Source organism: Rhinopithecus bieti, unplaced genomic scaffold (genome assembly GCF_001698545.2).
Source record: "Rhinopithecus bieti isolate Rb0 unplaced genomic scaffold, ASM169854v2 scaffold_44579, whole genome shotgun sequence".
Taxonomy (NCBI): domain Eukaryota; kingdom Metazoa; phylum Chordata; class Mammalia; order Primates; family Cercopithecidae; genus Rhinopithecus; species Rhinopithecus bieti.
This window is the reverse complement of record NW_016817819.1, coordinates 22,300-27,658: the sequence shown is the minus strand read 5'-3', so window position 1 is coordinate 27,658 and position 5,359 is coordinate 22,300. Positions and strand designations below refer to the sequence as shown.

Below are 5,359 nucleotides of genomic sequence, written 5' to 3'. Positions count from 1 at the left end.
GATCAGCCAGGACTCTCTTCCATCAGAATTCCTGGGGTTACTCTCTAGATTCCTCCTCTCTGGGCAGGGCATCTCTGAAGGAAAGGCAGCAACCCCAGTCAGGTGCTTATAGATAAAACTGCCATCCCCTTGGAACAGAGCACCTGGGGGAAGGGGCCGCTGTGAGCACAGCTTCAGCAGACTTAAAAGTTCCTGCCTACTGGCTCTAAAGAGAGCATTAGATCTCCCTGCACAGCGCTCAAGCTCTGCTAAGGGACAGACTGCTTCCTCAAGTGGGTACCTGACTCCCATGCCTCCTAATTTGGAGAAATCTCCAAGCAGGGATTGAGAGACACCTGATACAGGAGAGCTCCAGCTGGCATCTGGCAGGTGCCCCTCTGGGATGAAGCTTCCAGAGGAAGGACCAGGCAGCAATCTTTGCTGTTTTACAGCATCCACTGGTGATACCCAGGCAAACAGGGTCTGGAGTGAACCTTCGTCAAACTCCAGCAGACCTGCAGCAGTGGGGTCTGACTGTTAGAAGGAAAACCAACAAACAGAAGGGAGTAGCATAAACATTAACAAAATGATGTCCACACAGAAACCCCATCTGAAGGTCACCAACATGAAAGGCCAAAGGTAGATAAATCCACAAAGATGAGGAATAAACAGTGCAAAAGGCTGAAAATTCCAAAAACCAGAATGTCTCTTCTCCTCCAAAGGATCACAACTCCTTGCCAGCAAGGGAATAAAACTGGACAGAGAATGAGTTTGATGAACTGACAGAAGTAGGCCTCAGAAGGTGGGTAATAACAAACTTCTCTGAGCTAAAGGAGCATGTTCCAACCCAAAGCAAAGAAGGTAAGAACCTTGAAAAAGTGTTAGAGGAATTGTTAATGAGAATAAGCAGTTTAGAGAAGAAAATAAATGACCTGATGGAGCTGAAAAACATACCATGAGAACTTTGTGAAGCATATACAAGTATCAATAGCTGAATTGATCAAGTGGAAAAAAAATGATATCAGAAATTGAAGATCATCTTAGTGAAATAAAGCGTGAAGACAATAGTAGAGAAAAAAGAATGAAAGGAATGAACTAAGACTCCAAGAAATATGGGACTATGTGAAAAGACCAAATCTACGTTAGACTGGTGTACCTGAAAGTGGCGGAGAGAATGAAACCAAGTTGGAAAACATTCCTCAGGATATTACCCAGGAGAACTTCTCCAACCCAGCAAGTCAGGCCAACATTCAAATTCAGGAAATAGAACAGCACAAAAATACTCCTTCAGAAGGGCAACCCCAAGACATATACTCGTCAGATCCACCAAGGTTGAAATGAAGGAAAAGATGTTAAGGGCAGTCAGAGAGAAAGGTTGGGTTACACACAAAGGGAAGCCCACCAGACTAACACCTGATCTCTCAGCAGAAACTCTACAAGCCAGAAGAGAGTGGGGATCAATATTCAACATTCTTAAAGAAAAGAATTTTCAACCCAGAATTTCATATCCTTCTGAGCCAAACTTCATAAGTGAAGGAGAAATAAAATCCTTTACAGATCAGCAAATGCTAGGAGATTTTGTCACCACTAGGCCTACCTTACAAGAGCTCCTGAAAGAAGCACAAATATGAAAAGGAAAAACCAGTACCAGCAAGTGCAAAAACATACTAAACTGTAAAGACCATCCACACTGTAAAGAAACTGCCTCAACTAATGGGCAAAATAACCAGCTAGCATCATAGTGACAGGATAAAATTCACACATAACAATGTTAACCTTAAATGTAAATAGGATAAATGCCTCAATTAAGAGGCACAGACTGTCAAATTGGATAAAGAGTCAAGACCCTCAGAGCCTCTGGGTCCTCGGTCAGTACGGTCTCTGCACCTCGTGCCCCAGCAGGTAAACTAACATGGATTTTTCCAAGCTACCCAAAATACTCGATGAAGATAAAGAAAGCACATTTGGTTATGTGCATGGGGTCTCAGGACCTGTGGTTACAGCCTGTGACATGGTGGGTGCAGCTGGTGAGAGTGGGCCACAGCGAGTTGGTTGGAGAGATTATTCGATTGGAGGGTGACATGGCTACTATTCAGGTGTATGAAGAAACTTCTGGTGTTTCTGTTGGAGATCCTGTACTTCGCACTGGTAAACCCCTCTCTGTAGAGCTCAGTCCTGGCATTATGAGAGCCATTTCTGATGGTATTCAAAGACCTTTGTTGGATATCAGCAGTCAGACCCAAAGCATCTACATCCCCAGAGGAGTAAATGTGTCTGCTCTTAGCAGAGATATCAAATGGGACTTTACACCTTGCAAAAACCTACGGGTTGGTAGTCATATCACTGGTGGAGACATTTATGGAATTGTCAATGAGAACTTGCTTATCAAGCACAAAATCATGTTACCCCCACGAAACAGAGGAACTGTAACTTATATTGCTCCACCTGGAAATTTTGATACCTCTGATGTTGTCTTGGAGCTTGAATTTGAAGGTGTAAAGGAGAAGTTCACCATGGTGCAAGTATGGCCTGTACGTCAAGTTCTATCTGTCACTGAGAAGCTGCCAGCCAATCATCCTCTGCTGACTGGCCAGAGAGTCCTTGATGCCCTTTTTCCGTGTGTCCAGGGAGGAACTACCGCTATCCTGGGAGCCTTTGGCTGTGGAAAGACAGTGATATCACAGTCTCTATCCAAGTATTCTAACAGTGGTATAATAATCTATGTAGGATGTGGTGAAAGAGGAAACGAGATGTCTGAAGTCCTCCAGGACTTCCCAGAGCTCACAATGGAGGTTGATGGTAAGTAAGGTAGAGTCAATTATGAAGAGGACAGCTTTGGTAGCCAATACCTCCAATACACCTGTTGCTGCTACAGAAACCTCTATTAATACTGGAATCACACTGTCAGAATACTTCCGTGACATGGGCTATCATGTCAGTACGATGGCTGACACTACCTCTAGATGGGCTGAGGCCCTTAGAGAAATCTCTGGTTGTTTAGCTGAAATGCCTGCAGATAGTGGATATCTAGCCTATCTTGGTGCCCATCTGGCCTCTTTTTATGAATGAGCAGGCAGGGTGAAATGTCTTGGAAATCCTGAAAGAGAAGGGAGTGTCAGCATTGTAGGAGCAGTTTCTCCACCTGGTGATGATTTTTCTGATCCAGTTACATCTGCCACTCTTGGTATCGTTCAGGTGTACTGGGGCTTAGATAAGAAACTAGCTCAGCGTAAGCATTTCCCCTCTGTCAATTGGCTCATCAGCTACAGCAAGTATATGCGTGCCTTGGATGAATACTATGACAAACACTTCACAGAGTTCCTTCCTCTGAGGACCAAAGCTAAGGAAATTCTGCAGGAAGAAGACCTGGTAGAAATTGTATACCTTGTCAGAAAGGCTTCTTTGGCAGAAACAGATAAAATCACTCTGGAGGTTACAAAACTTATCAAAGATGATTTCCTACAACAAAATGGATATACTCCTTATGACAGGTTCTGTCCATTCTACGAGACAGTAGGGATGCTGTCCAACATGATTGTATTTTGTGATATGGCTCGTAGAGCTGTGGAAACCACTGCCCAGAGTGACAATAAAATCACATGGTCTATTATTCATGAGCACATGTGAGACATCCTCTATAAACGTTCCTCCATGAAATTCAAGGATCCACTGAAAGATGGTGAGGCAAAGATCAAGAGCGACTATGCACAACTTCTTGAAGATTTGCAGAATGCATTTTGTAGCCTTGAAGATTAGAAGCCTTGAAGATTAGAACTGTGATTTCCTTTTCCTCAACAAGCTCCTGTGTATATTTTCCTGAATTTCTCATCTCAAACCCTTTGCTTCTTCATTGTGCAGCTTTGAGACTAGTGCCTATGTGTGTTATTTGTTTCCCTGTTTTTTTTGGTAGGTCTTATATAAAACTAACATTCCTTTGTTTTAGTGTTGTGAAGGGCCTCCCTCTTCTTCCTTTATCTGAAGTGGTGAATATAGTAAATATATATTATGGTTACACTACTGTAAACTTGAATGTAGGGTGATGACCCTCTTTGTCCTAGGTGTGCCCTTTCCTTATCTCTATTAAGTTGTAAATAGGAGTACTGCATGTACCCTCTTTGCAGTGAATTTGAAATGGAAGGCCAGGTTTCTATAACTTTTGAACAGGTACTTTGTGAAATGACTCAATATCTATTGTGGTAAGCTCATTGGCATCTTAGCATTTTGCAGAGGAATTGCTTTGCAGGAAATATTTAATTTTCAAAACATAATGATTAATGCTCCAATTATGCATCGCTTCCCCAGTATAAATCAGGAATATTTGTGAGAAACTATTGGGGACTTTATTTTTATTATTTATTTATTTTATTTTATTTTTTTTTGAGACGGAGTTTCACTTTTGTTGCCCAGGCTGGGGTGCAATGGCGCAATCTTGGCTCACTGCAACCTCAGCCTCCCAGGTTCAAATGATTCTCCTGCCTCAGCCTCCTGAGTAACTGGGATTATACAGGCATGCTTCACCATGCCCAGCTAATTTCGTATTTTTAGTAGAAAGGGGTTTCACCATATTGTTCAGGCTGGTCTCGAACTCCCGACCTCAGGTGATCTGCCAGCCTCGGCCTCCCAAAGTGCTGGGATTACAGGCATGAGCCACGATGCCGGGCCAGGGACTATACTCTTTTTAAAATAGACATTTGTGGGGCTCGCACAATAAATGAAACAGTACCCTCTGAAAAAGAGAAGAAAAGAATCAGGCGGTCAAACTTAGAGCAACATTGTCTTATTAAAGCATAGTTCATTTCACTAGAAAAAATTTAGTATCAAGGACTATTATATACTTCATTACTAGAAGTTCTTTTTAAAATTACATTTAAAACAATCACTGAAAACTTGATCCACATCACACCTTCTTTATTTTCCTTAAATATCTTGGAAGCCTAAGCTTCTGAGAATCATGTGGCGCTACTTCTGTCGCCTTCCCTCTCTCTGTCTCTCTCTCCTTCTCTGTCCCTTTCTCTTTCTCTGCCATTCTGTCTCTTTCCCTCTCCCCCTCCCCTGTCTCTCTCGCTCGTTGTCTCTCTCCCTCCCTCAGTTTCAATCTCAATCTCTCCATCCATCTCTTCCTTGCTCTCCTTCAAGCCGTTTGTGTGTGCGGTGTGTGTGTATGTGTGTGTGTGTGTGTCTGTGTGTGTGCGCGCACTCGTATGGGTTCGCGGGCTCGAGCTCCCTGGTGTGTCTGTGTGTGGGGCTGTGGATTTGCTCCTGGTGGTGGTGGGGTGTGACTGGGTATCTCTCAGCAACACTCGCGGGGGATCAGGCTGCCGGCTCTAGTGCCAGCCTAGGGCAAAGCAGGGCCATCGCCCAACGCTCCAGCCCCCGCACT

The 5,359-nt window shown here is 43.6% G+C and overlaps 1 pseudogene; it reads left to right on the top strand.

Moving 5' to 3' along the window:
* Positions 1-1,864: 1,864 nt before the first annotated feature.
* On the top strand, positions 1,865-3,735 carry LOC108518002 (V-type proton ATPase catalytic subunit A pseudogene; annotated as a pseudogene).
* The last annotated feature ends 1,624 nt before the right edge of the window (positions 3,736-5,359 follow it).